The sequence below is a fragment of the Castor canadensis genome, chromosome 9, assembly GCF_047511655.1.
Source record: "Castor canadensis chromosome 9, mCasCan1.hap1v2, whole genome shotgun sequence".
Taxonomy (NCBI): domain Eukaryota; kingdom Metazoa; phylum Chordata; class Mammalia; order Rodentia; family Castoridae; genus Castor; species Castor canadensis.
In genome coordinates, this window is record NC_133394.1 from 11,846,564 (window position 1) to 11,861,011 (window position 14,448).

At 38.2% G+C, this 14,448-nt stretch overlaps 1 pseudogene; it reads right to left on the bottom strand.

The window, feature by feature from the left end:
• Nucleotides 1-13,284: 13,284 nt before the first annotated feature.
• On the bottom strand, nucleotides 13,285-14,187 carry LOC109687364 (small ribosomal subunit protein uS5 pseudogene; annotated as a pseudogene).
• Between the last annotated feature and the right edge of the window lie 261 nt (nucleotides 14,188-14,448).

A 14,448-nucleotide genomic window follows, 5' to 3' on the forward strand; every position in this document is an offset into this window, starting at 1 on the left:
CCTGTATCCAAGGGATTGAAGAATGATACCATAGATCTCATTTCATCACTTAAGTGACTATATTTTGACACTTTGCCAACAATTTGCATGGAGTTTACCAGGCATAAGTTCCCAGAACCAGGGGGTGATCAGAGTGATTGTGCTTAAGTTACAGGGCAATAGTCCATAGTAAGGAAAATCTCAGGTGGCAAATTTTCACACTAAAGCTACTGGGTCCTGGGTGGTCAGTAAAGAAATTTCTAGAGGTGGTGGTAATGGACAAGTGGGAGAAATAGGTCCTGGATAGAGTGTGAGAGTGGGTGACTAGAGTTCTTGGAGAGAAATCAAAATACATGTCTTAATCAGAGGCAGAGAACCCATGTTTAAGATGTTGCCTAAGTGAACAAAAGAAAAACCAGTCAATACAGAGAGAAAGAGAGAAAATGAAAAATAACCGCACCACAAAAAGCTTAGACGTGAGCAGTTCTTCCAAAAATGGAATAATTGCTCCAAAACAAGATAATTCTTTCAAAATAATTGCAAACTGTAATATTTAATAATTCTCCCATTCAAATCTTTCAAATCTTAGTTCCAAAGGGAATACAATGGAAAACTGAAGTAGGATAGAATTTAGGATACAAAGATTCTTAGGAAAATGTATCATTGTCAATCCTTACTGTTCAGAAATGTTGGACAATTTTTGGTATCTTAAAAAATAACAAAATCCTTATCTAAACCTGAAGATTTTGAAAAAACAAACGTGATTATCATGCACAACCTTTGTGGGATAGGAACCAAACAGCACAGCAGGATTTTGATTGCTAATCATACACTCAACCCTTATGTAAGTGACATCCCATACGCCTTCCTCGTGGGCATTATTTTTTAGACACTGGGCATATTCGACACCCACTGCTACACTGGTTAAATCCACATGACAAGAAGGGGAGCCAACAATCTGGAGTGTGCTAAAAATGGTAATTCATTAAAAATAATTTATTGTAAACTCTGTGAGAGGACAGAAATCTATAAAAACCATGTTGACATTCTGTCATCTAGTAAATTCACCAGGATTGTATGTATGTGAGTACACATGCATATTAAAACAAGGATCTAACAATAGAGATTCACGTCATAAAGCTGAGTACTTGAACCATTATCTTTTAAGCAAACTCACTTTTATTTTGCCTAAATGCCCATAACACTAGACATCATAATTCTTTGTGATAAAGGTATGCCTTGAATGTATGTAAAAAATGAAGAAAATAAAATAAAAGGAGAAAGAAAAAAAATGAAGAAAATATCACTTAGGCAAAATATTGCTTGAAAGAGTTTGAAGGATTCTCTTATTATGAACAATGAGAAGTACATTAGTTGTACCTTGGCAAATGAGCCACTTGGAAATTCTAACATTTCCAAGGTAAATAGTGTCTATTCACAGGCCCATATTGCAGACAAGGGTATGAAGATTAAGGAAAATGAAAATAATTTCTCCAGAATCATTTCAACTAAACAAAATCCCTATGCAAATATGCCCTCCTCCTATATAGATATTCCAGATAGATCTTTACACTTATGAGCTATACAAAAGTAAAAAGAGACAAAATTAACTTTATACAAAAGTAAAAAGAAAGAGAGTAACAACATGGGGGCTAAAAATTTGATCAATTATACCTTCATAAAGCAATATATAAAGTTATATATGTACACACACACATATATGACAATTCAAGGAAAGCATGTGGAAGGAAGGAAAGGAGAGGGAGGGAGGGAAGGAGAGATGGAGAGAGAAAAAGAGAAAGAAAGAGAGAAAAGAAGGAAGGAAGGAAGGAAGGAAGGAAGGAAGGAAGGAAGGAAGGAAGGAAGGAAGGAAGGAAGGAAGGAAGGAAAGAAAAATATATAAACTGATCCTGGCTGTGTTCAAGCCTCTTTCTATGTATGTGGAAAAAATAAGCTACAAAGCACATACACCAGCTGAGGAGACATTCATTTGCTAATCATGACTTCCAGATAGCAAAAGTGAACCAGAACTGTTCCTTCATTCTCAAGTAAGAAAGTGTAGATGATCTCCAGGTTGAAGATACAAGATCTGCTTGAGGCTGCTCACACCAACTGCTACATGTTGGCTATACTTGCCACCCAGATACCTGAGTGTCTGGGGAAGTTATAAAATAGCCAGATGGCACTTAATTTGCATATCTTCATGAAAACATAACAACAAAAAATGTCCCCTACTGAAGCAGAACATGCTTCAAAGTGTACTTGAATGAAGAATTTTACCAACCAGAATGCTTCTGCCTTTAAAGAGTATTTGTATAAAGTCAACCAACCCATCAATGAGGTCAGTTGTGATCGCTGATCAGTTTGGTGTAAGCCACAGTAACAGTGCTCAACTACATTGTCGATCAAAGTACTTGATCAGAAGCCTTGGCAAAGACTACAGTTTACGCGGGCATGTGGTTCGTGTAGATCTATAGGACCAACAGCTCTGGAGACAGAAGCAAAAAGCTTATGAGCTTGAGACCAGCCTGAGCAAGACCCTGTCTCAAAAAAAGAAAAATAAACATCAGTACAAAATTTAAGGTATGTCTGCCCCCTCCCTTTTGTCTTAACTTTCTTTCTTGCCTTGAGTTTTGTCATTGTGAGAACAGAATTTGTATTTTTTAATGTAGACCAATGGCTCTCACAGTTACTTTCCTGGTCCTCCACAGCTGACCATGAGAACCTGGTCACAAGGAGACTTAGCCACCCCCAATAAACTCCAGCATCATTCCCCAGCTCCAACACCAAAATTTCACTTGTGAATCTGTTCTACATTTTGTGCTTTTATTTAAGATATTATTTAATTAACGGATTCCTTGGGGATAAAGGAAACTGACATGGAGAACTGAGCTATGAATTATGATGAATTAGAACATTTTAAATAACTTTGAGAAATACTAACCTAATATGCATGGAAAGAGAAAAATACTATTTTTAAACAAAAAAAAAAACCCCAATTTTGGTGGTAGGGGAGCATTAGATATAGAAATAAAACATTCGGAGTAGCTGTTGTAACCATTTGCCATGTCTTCCCAGCATCTACTCCTTGCCACAATTGCTCAACACAGAATGCTAAATCCTAACTTCCTCAGCTCCTTCCTCTGATGCTCTGGGTGCAACTGAGCCTTTGCCAGGGAAATATGTGCATTAAATAGCTGCATCGTATTTTCCAAGGATTTTATAGATACGAAGGTTGGTAACTTAATTAAAATCCTGACCCATGCTTTGGTCCTAATATTCTTCAGCATATGTAGACTAGAGAAATAATTTATAAAGGAAAATGTCTAAATGTTAGTTCTCTAATATTTTAATGATGCAGCTTCTGATATCAATAAAATGTCAGCTGTATTCATAAACAGGTAGTCTCCAATCATGAACTACTGAACTCATTTAATTCTGCATCTCCTGAACTCTATCTAGAAGGTTGGGTTAGCTTCACTGGGGTGGATTTTAGTGGAATCCACTAAAACTAAAACTTGAGATTAAGAAGAATGATTAAGACTGTGAGGAATACAAGGTGTATAATATATTTAACAGGTTGTCTTGTACACTGCTTCGCCTCAGGGAGGAATTACCATGATAAAGCCAAAGGAAAAACCATAAAATGCTCAAATTTATGTTTAAAAATATTTTACTGATCTTAAAATAAAAAAATGGCTTGGAAATAAGCCAAAGAATGGGTTTTTTTTGGGGGGGGGATGTTAAAATTCTTCAATCTGAGCCCTGATCCACTTGGGAAACTGAAAATAGAGCAAGTCTATTCCAGCTTCTGATTTGAAGTCACTGAGAAAGGAGACAGGTGCACAAGGGATTCCTTAACCATGCTGTGAGGTGGGCACAATGCCAAGGGCATCAGGAAGAAAGTTGTAAAGATCACCTCACACCAGGAAAGTCCTCCACAGCAGAGAATGGTGAGGAAGAACAGTAAAATATTGCTGTGCCCCAAAACTAGTTAGATGTTAGGTGGGAAAGAGGGAGGGGAAGGATAGAGAGAGGGATCGAGATGGAGAGAGAGAAAAAGAAGGGAGAGAGAGAGAGAGAAAGGGAGAGAGAGAGAGAAACTAGTGAACCTAAAAGGGGATAAAGAGATTTGGGGCCACGGCAATGAACAATGCAGCAGAAAGTGACATGGGCCACATGGTCCCTACAAGGAAGAAAATAATTAAGTGATGTCACAATGAATCCTATACTTTAGGACCAGATGATTTTGTACATGATCAGATTGAGGCAGGATAGATAGGTGAGAAGATAGGAAATTGTATTACTAATAAGTATTAAAAGGGCCACACTCAGTGGATCAAGTGGTAGAGCATCTGCCTAGCAAATGTGAGGTCCTGAGTTCAAACCCAGTACTGCCAAAAAAAAAAAAAAAAGAACCTTCTTAATACAGTTAGGGCCACCTCAAAGAAACAGGTCAAAAGTTATCTGTAAATGGCTAGATTCTATAGGATTTGGGTCACTGGCTTTCAGGTAGTAACAAGTCCCTTTATTAGGCAACCAAGGACCCAATTATAAACACCTGGAGTAATTGGGCAGCAACAAAAGTCTCTCAAAAAGTACAGATTTACTGGTGTCTTCTTTAGCCCTAATAATTCCAAATTTGGATAAGCCTTTCATTCTATATGTAACTAAAAGGTAGAACATGACATTGAAAGTTTATTTAAAGATGGCTAAATTCTGTAGCTATGGCTTATTTTTTTCAATAATAAATGATGTCACATCCAAGGACGTACTTCTTGAATTCACATTTCAAAAACAAAATCTTATTTGTCTTAGCTCTTACAGCAAAAGTAAAAACAGACAGGTTTATATCAAGGACTAAAAAATTTTATTATTCTGAGTCATTAATGGACTTAAAACCAACTTCTTCCCTCCAGGAGGTACTCTGAATTCAACTAATGCACTGTTCAAAAAGGGTAGATATGACTTGACCATTACTGTCTAAAATAGACAATAGGTGGATACAAGTTGCAATCTTCACTTTATATACTTCCTTAGTGTCTTTATGATTCTTCTTAAAAATTCTATTAGCTTTATCCAAATATAGAAAACTTTCTTTTATTTAAATGATGTTTTTCACTAATTTCTCTTTGATTTCTGTTTTAGTAAAAATAATAATAATAACCTGATGTCTTCTGGTCCTTATCCTGGTACCCTGCCAACTGAATTTTCCTTGTCACCTTCTAAATTTAAGATGGGAAAACAATTTTTTGGTTCCTTTCTAGGTAGGGTCAGTGCCCAATCTCAGCATGAAGCAGCCATAGAAGACAGACTATCACCCCCCTGAGTCCTTTTTATGATGAAAAGGGACCAAGGTCATTTAGGGGGAAAATTAAGTAGAAAAGATAGGTGAGAAAATTGGGAAAATATTAATAAATATTAAAAGGGCCAGACTCAGAAACTGAAACAAGAAACAAAACCTAAAAAGCCAGATCAGCTAGTCCACCTTCCCACCTCTTCTTAGATGTTCAGTTATAAGAACAAAGGAGACATAAAGTGGTTATCTGTATCTTTTCTTCCTCTTTAACAAACTACAAGACTCCTTGAATGGATAGAGGGACAGAAAGAATAAAAGGCATGTCTGGCAAAGAGAAGTCCTAAAACTTCCTCATTGTCCCTTTGTTGTGAGTGGGCCTAGGTGACATCTCTACGTTTTAACACACATCATGGCCACCCACACCTGCTGTGTAATAATTAGGGTTGTGAGACTCTGTCTTGATGACATGTATGAGATCACAGATATGAACTGCCATTTTGAGTCTTTACTCTCATTTCATGTGTGGGAAACAGGAAATGTTCCCCCACACTTCTCTCTGCTTTATTTTATTATGCTAAAATATATCTTTACTATACACCCACTTTGTGACACTCCTTGTTGTGAGACTTTCCATGCCTCTGAATCTCAAGGAACTGTAATTTTGCATAGAAACTGGAAAGCTGTGGAAAACACTTCACCCCTCCTCTGGTAACAAGATTAGAGGTTAAATGAGGAATGGGTCCCCACATTCAGCTCCGAATTCTCAACTCTATCCCTCTTAATTCCCAATTATCTTTCAAGGACAAATACTACTTTGCACAGTTCTGCAATTACTATTACCAGAGAAGCTTCAGTTACTATTTAATGCAATTGGTATGAAATAAAGAGAACTAACTCTATAACCACTTTCTTTTTCATTTTGAGGATTTGAAAAAGAAAAGACCAATACATGATCACATAACCCTGGATGTCTCAAGCACAGATAGAAGTGGAGACTGAACAAGAAACAAGAGATTCATGTTTTTGTTTTGTTTTATTTTGAGGTACTGGGATTTGAACTCAGAGCCTATACTTTGAGCCACTCCACCAGCCCTTTTTGTGTGATGGGTGTTTTCAAGATAGCATCTCACAAACTATTTCCCTGGGCTGACTACAAACTGTGATCTTCCTGATTTCTGCCTCCTGAGTAGCTAGGATTACAGGCATCAACCACCAGTACCCGGTTTGCCTTTCTTACAGCAGCCAAACTATTTGACTCCAGAGAGTTTGGTCCAATTTGTATGAAAATAAGGAACACTTTTTTCACCCCATTTTAACAAAGTTCTTTCTGTGGAGACCTGAGAGGGAGGTACTGAGGACAGCTGCTCTGAGGGTCCATAGCATGACAGTCCAGAAGAGCCTGAATGGTTACCTCAGGCAGTGCTTAGCAATCCATGTTCTAGACCAAATATCTTCCAAATTAAAGGTTTGCTATCCTTTCCTTGTTTGCAGTATTTTATGCACCTTAGAATGTGCATGTGTGTGTGTATGTACATGCAGAAAATTGATTGTAAATAATTTGATAAAGATAAATCACACAGCTAATAATTGACAGCAACTAGATTGGAATTGCTGACCATTAAACCAGTATTTTTCCTTATGCTTTTCCACTTCTTCCCTATATCTCATTTAAAGCAAAATGACAACAAAAACATGGTGATGCTATTAGTCTAAATCCTATGCAGCTCTTGGTAAGACTATCAAAGCCAACATTCATCTGAGGCAAAAGCAATAAAACTGTACTAATACTAAGAACTAGTAATGGTATCTACATATATTTAAATAACATACAGTAAGTCCCAAATACAATGAAAAATGTTTTTCTTTAATTAATTACCTCGTGTAATCTTCAGAATAGTAAAATCAATGAAGAAGGTGCCACTGTTATCACCCTTTTACAAATAAGGAAACTCAAGCATGGAGGGGTCTTCACATAGCTGTAAGTCATATTTAAACCTAGGTAGTTAATGATAAGGAGAAAAGGAAGATGCTTGCTAGTTCCAAATGTCTACAGGGGATCTAGTTGGCTAACACTCCTGGCTAAATAGTTCAATTTACTTTGACTTGAGTAGAAGTTTTAGGCAGGAGTCCAGAAAAGACTGAGGCCAGAACAGCAGGTTGGCCCAAGACACATGCCCCAGTGATCAGCAAAGTCAGCCTAATTCAGGGCCAAAAGATCACAGATGTGCTTTTTTTCCCCTCTTCAAATATGTGTACAATGTATTGACTCACAGTTCTAAATCCACCCTTAAATGCCTGCTTGGCAGGAATGAAACTGAGCTCTTCTCTTGGCCACTGAGGAGATGCTAAGCTTTGCCAGTAGAAGGTACCACAGAGACACTGCCAAAGAAAAGATGTTTTCTGTCCTTCCATGCCCTTTGGCTTCTGTGGGCTTGTCAACTGGCTCCTCCTGCATGAACTATGACCTCCTATCCACAAGAACATGAATGGCATCTCTGCTATCCAGCTCTTACAGGACAGTGTCCCCAGCTCAGCATCTGCAGTGCATGTGCCCAGCTCCTAAGGCAATTTCTCCGATTCTCAGACATTGCGTTAGTGGGTGTGTGTCCAGTACGCAGCTCTAGAATATAGCAATGGCACCCACCACTCACGCTTCGCCTGGCATCCCCTCAGGTGATTTTGTAACAGAATGCCTCTGAGCACGCGCCTCCCTGCGAACAATTTCTATAAGAACCTATAAGGTAGAGTTCCTGCACACTTCAAGAGCAGATTTCCAACAAGGTCTACCTAGGAGGTTGACCTTCTCTGGGATCTAGGACCACAGCTCAGGCTTAGACGTGGAAGAGAGAAAACCCTCCCTGGATACTGCATCTCATGGCTGGAAGTTCTGGTGGCTTTTTATAGCTACTAATCTTTAGTACTTAAGAGTTCTCTTTATTTATTATTCAGTTTTGTCCTCCTCTTCCTCCTCTTCCTCTTCCTCTTCAGTTCTGGGGATAAAAATCCAGAGCCTCGGGCATGCTAGGTAAGCACCGAAAGCCAGCCTGTTCCATTTTCTTCTCTAAAATGTTAATTTTTTTTTTTTTTTATGAGACAGGGTCTCACTATGAAGTCCAGGCTGGCCTCAAACTCTCCAGTCTCCTACCATTACCTCCCAAGTGCTCTAACTACTGGTGTGAGCCACCAAGACCAGGATTAAAGTTAATAATTCTTGTATTAAAGTTTCTGTTCTAATTAATGTGTTGTTTCTATCTCCCAATTAGGCCCAGACTGATATAATAATAAAAAAAATGCTCCCTTATTATGGGAGAATATGGCAACCTATCAGAATGGCAATCTATTAGAAAGTGGATAAATCACCTAACTTTTCAGGTATTAAAATTATCTTAGAAAAACTAGCAGATTCATTGATTTGTGATTCAAATTGATTCATGATACAAAATTGAAATTTCTCATAATCTATAATCTTTCTTGCCTTATTTAATTAAAAGACTTAAAGTGCTTAGGATAGTATCTGAAACTTAGTCCAGGACAATAGAGTCAAATACTAAAGACTAACATTTTTTAAAATATTTTTCCTTTCTTAGGCTAGAAATTAATTTTGGACTCTAGAGCAGTATCTCTTTGATACTTGTTTTTTTCAATAACCAATTTCATATGAAGCTCATTGCCCTCTTAAATTGGGAGTATAGTAAAGCAATAAGCCATTTTGCCAAATCAATGATGACTGTATTGTCTTCTAAAACACATAATTCAGTAAGATTAAATTAGATGCTACATATACCAATGAAAATTCACTGAATGAATTAATCTTTTGCAGCGGAAACACTGTAAATCTTCATTGCTCAAAATGAGCATCTACTGGTTTGATAGTATAGTCAAAGACACTAACAGATGTTCAGAGAAAGGAAGAAATGAATATTTACATGTTAAAAACAGTATCTCTCATTATCATGTCTGAAAAAAAAGCCCTCTGGAAATAGCATTATTCTATACTCTGAACATTGTACTGATGGGAATTGGAAATCCATTTCTTAAAGTATCGCTGCATGTGCCTGATTTAAAATGCATCTTATTTACAGTTACAAATGAAAGCATGATATTCTTACATTTAAATGCATTAATCATAGTAGAAAACATTACACTACTGTTGTTCACATGCTCAGACTTTCAGTTTCAATCATGCTGTTCCCAATAAAGTTTAGCAGCACACTTTGTTGTCACTGTGGTTTAAGTCTTCTGTTCTGCTGTTGCTGGACCACTTCTTAGCTAACTGCAAATTTGGTAAATATGATTGCTTCTATTTTCACATAAATGAATTTTATGCAAGCTCATTTCCACTGTCACATGATTAATTTCCCATTAGCATTACAATCTATTATATGTGTGGGTGATAGGCAGAAAATTAAGTAGAACTTTTCTTTCTGATAGAGCTAAATCCATTAGTGAAACTTCAAACTGTGTAGCTAAAAGGTCATTTTACTTCATTCTAAAATAAGTGCTCCTTTTTTTTTCCTTAATCTCAAAATTCAATTGTGGAGTCAGCATTTAAAAGTCCTATCTATTCCTTAAAAAAAAAATACAGAATTTAAATCTGATGTTTCAATTGACATGCCACAGATGCTGAAGATAACAGCTACCAAAGTCAAGCAGTAAAGTGCACCAAGGAAGAAACCTCAGAAAAGATCCCAAAAGACTGCTGTATGGCTACTGTTGCCCCACCCTACATGAAAGGCATAAAAAGGCAGAAATATCTTTATATGTGTAGAAGAGTATAAGTTTTCTTTGGGGGAAGGTGGGTCCCTAACTAAAAGCGGATCCAGATCTGAAATCTTCCTGCAGAGTCTTCAGAGTAAGAGACAGCGTGACTAACTGCTTTAACAGCATACACTCAAGTGGCACTGTTGCATTAGAATCAACACGGCTTTCAAAGGTCATCACAACACCTTTGTCAGGATGTTCTGCAGATCATATGTGGGAATCCATAGGAGAACAAGCTTGTCTAGATGTGCTTTGGTTTCTGTTCAAAAGGAAGAGGATAGGGAAAGAGAATAGAAGGAGATCATGTGGAGAGACCCAGCACAAGCTGAGCAGGTTGCTGTAGCTGGGTGAGTGGAGTGCTTTCCCCACATCACAGAAGTTTCCCTCAGAGGAAAACTTCTAAAAAAACCCTCACAGAAGTATCCATAAAAGAAATTTAAAAATCTCTAGGAATCTGAGGCTGGGGATTTAGCTTAGTAGTGGAATTTTTGCCTAAGTGTGCTCAAGGCCTTCGGTTAAATCTCCAGCACTGCCCCCCAACCAAAAAAAAAAACAAAATCCCTACTAGGACAAGAAAAAAAATACAGAAGATTATGGTGTCATTACTCAAAGAAGAACTTCATACCCTTATATTCTTTGCCTACCTCTGTATTTTGACCCTGGTAGGACTGGAAGAAACAGCTCCAAAGAGAGAAGGAGGAAGGGAGAGGCCAGTGTGGGTAGAGAAGGCAGACTGGACTCAATTACCAGAAGACAGGGGCTGACAGAGCTATCCCAGCTGGAGGACGGGACCGAATGAAGATTGATTGTTGACTAACATATTGAACTAGACAACCTGTGTTCTGAATTGGGACTGTATTTTGTGTAGACAGTGACCTTAGGACTTCTGTTTCCCAAGAGTAATGAACCTGTTGAAGTGTTTATCAGCAATGAAAATAAAAAATCTTCTTCTACTAAATCTATTTTACATGAACACTAGAAAAACAAAGCCATGTGCGTTTACGGCTACATTCCAAGTTGTGCTTGTTTGGTTTCCTATGTTGTTGATACAAACCTGAAGTTTGAATCTGAAAGACCCTGACTACAGGTTTATATGGAAACTCACAAATAAATTGTTAATGTAAGTTTATCTGTACTAATGCCAAAAGAATGATAGGCATGAAGTATTAGAATTAAAACACATCTAAGAAAATCAGCACTTACATTAATTCAAGAGTTAATGAGGTAAAGTTGCTATGTAGTTACTGGGCAGTAAATTTATACTTAATAATAATAATAATAATAGCTAATATGTACTATCCAGTTTTGTGGAAGACACTGAACTGAGCACTTTATAGTAACTTATGTAATGCTTTCCTCAACCCTATAATTCTGTGATCCTTAGTGTAAAAGAAAGTAAATGATAATTCATTCAAGTTCACTGAGTTCATACTAAGTGATAGAGATGGACCCAGAGATAAAACTCTTAACCAATATCTATTATAGCCAAAGGGGAAAAAAGGCAAAACAGTGACTATCAGTCTGTCCTTAGCCCCTTCTCTGACCCAAAAGGCAAGCTTCTGTGTGAACAATTACTCATCTATCCTCTGGCTCTCAAAAACCCCTCCTTTACCTTCAATTATGTTCAATTTTCATATACTACTTTATCTCAGCTGTGCAAAGAATAAAAAAATTAAATCTAATATAAATACGTAGAATGATTTGTTCAAATAACTAATGAGACAAATTTCAGAAACAAATAACCAAGACATTCATCTTTCTGAATCACTTAAAATCTAGAAATTGCTTATTTGAGAAAACAGAATACCACTCATGGCGCACTTTTGGTCAGAGTGTATGTCCCACACTGAGTGTTCACAGTGAAGGTTGATTGGCAGAAGTCCAGGTTCTGAAATGTTCTGATATGCCAAGTATGACTTAGGGGAATTAAAATACCATGGCCACATAAAAATGTTCGGAAAGCCAAACTGGGTAGTAAAAATAGAACTGCTTAGAAGTTGTTTATTAACATTTTTAACTAAAAATATGGAATCTTCCAACACTATTTCAAAGTAGAGTCTTCACATCCTTTGCTGATTTAAATTTTAAAAAGGCCATACCATTCAACAGTAACACAACTTGGACAAAATACACCCTAGAGGACATAGAGGAAACAATCTAAGATGATGTTGAATTTGCACTACAATTAATTTTCCATTTTACAAAAGTAATACATTGCTTTTTGAATAATATTAAGAATCTAAGATAACTGAGAATTTTAAAAATTACCTACAATTTTACCATGTGTACGTAAACAGTTAATATTTTGTGATCTTTTCTGCAATGAAAAATCATCTTATAATCATCATGCCTGGATTATTTCAATTAACTTAATATTTTACACATTTGTTGCATTCAAGGTTCTTCAAAACCACACCTTTGATTCAGTCTATTTCCCATTACATGGTAATACATCTGTTCTTTATTCCCCTCTTCCTGCTTCTAGAGCTTTCTTTGTACATTCCCAAGGCAACCAGGAGAACAAATAAGCTCTCAAAAAGCTAGACAGTTGTATTATGAAAATTCAGAAAACTTACCCCCAAATCTGTATTTTGTGTCCAAGCAGTATTTCTTAAGTCCCAGAGGTCTCTGGGGATTCCAGCCAGACCCTTTCAAATAATGAAACATCTGACTAAACAATGCTATGCCCTCACTCTTTCTCCAAACTCCCAGGCTCTCTCAGATGGATGGAAGAATGCTTTAGTTTCTGAACTCCCAAGTGCTTTTAGAATGGTCTGAGCAATAGTTAAACATTAAACACTTATAACTGGCTACAAAACTCTGCACTAATTTCTGCAACCCAATTAGCAACATTTGGCAACAGAAAAGTGCCCTTCATTCTGTGGATCACTAGCAAGTCAGAGAGTGAAAGAGCCAAATGGGCCATTGGAGGTCATCGAATTTATATCCCATTTTATACCTCAGGAAAACTAAATACCATGAAGGTTAAGTGACTTGGCTGAAGTGACAGTGTGTTGAGCAAAGCTCAAACCCTGGCTGGCAGAAAAAAAAAAATACTGTTTTTACATTTTCTACAAAGATAATGGTCATGTCTAAGAATTTACACTGAAAAAAAAAATGATTCCTCATTTCAGGAGGTTACAAATTTGGGGACCACTTTAAAACATGCTATATCATATCTGATCTCTTCTTTTAAAAAAAAAAAAGCAGGGTTAATTCACTTTATTTTTATACTAAAAAAAATCCTATGTTGTAGCAACAGCTGGATGCTGGGTCCTCTGCACAGACACTCTGGTGTGGGTTTTCACAAAATGGTCAATGAATTCCTGATAGGGAGACTTGGTGAACACGGTCTCTTTCCAGAGGTCGGGGGAGCTGTAGGTCTTGGAGATGGCAGCAAAGGTGGCCTTAGCAAGGCTGCCCAGGGTGGCAGTGCAGCCCCTGGCTGAAGTGTAGCAGTCATCAATGCCAGCCATCAGCAGCAGCTTCTTGGGCACAGGAGCTGACACGATGCCAGTACCCCTGGGGGCAGGGATGAGACGCACCAGCACAGAAGCCTGTCACCTTGCATGGGACAGTGTGAGGCTTGCCAATCTTGTTTCCCCAGTAGTGTCATCATTCAGAGACGATGGAGAGCTTGGCCAAGAGGTTGGCCCCTTGGATGGCCGTGGCTACCTCCTTGGAACACTTAACACCCAGCCCGACATGACCATTGTAGTCCCCAATGGCTACAGATGCCTTGAACCTGGTGCTTTGGCCAGCCCGAGTCTGCTTCTGCACAGGCATGATCTTCAAGACCTCATCCTTGAGGGAGCCCCCAGGAAAAAGTCAATAATTTCAGACTCCTTGATGGGCAGGGAGAAAAGATAGGTCTCCTCCAAAGACTTGATCTTCATGTCTTTGACCAGGCGGCCAAGCTTGGTGACCGGGATCCACTCCTTGTCTTCAGCCTTGCCTCCACGAGCCCCGCAGCCCTGACCACTGCCAGGGGGCCACTGCCGAAGCCGCCTCGGCCTGCCATGCCTGGACCCCCAGGGCCTCCAGGCCCTTCCGCTGCACCAGCGTCCTCTGCCATTTGGTGTTTTCCGGCAGAAAGAAGCTCTGATCTCTTTTTGTCGTTGTTCATTTATTCACATGTGCATACATTGTTTGGGTCATTTCTCCACCTTGTCCCCCTCCCCTCCCCTTCCCCACCTCCCCGCTCAGTTCCAGGCAGGTCCTGTTTAAGACTAAAATATTGATACCATAATATTCAGATAGCAATAACCTAACTTCATTCATTTATAGCCACCATGTTTATTTGAGAGTCTGAATTCTTAAAGATTGAAAGTCTTCTTGTTTTTGGAGAGAGTTGGAAGCTAAGGATTGTTAAATATAGGTCACACTTTAGGGAGAAACAGGTCAAGACC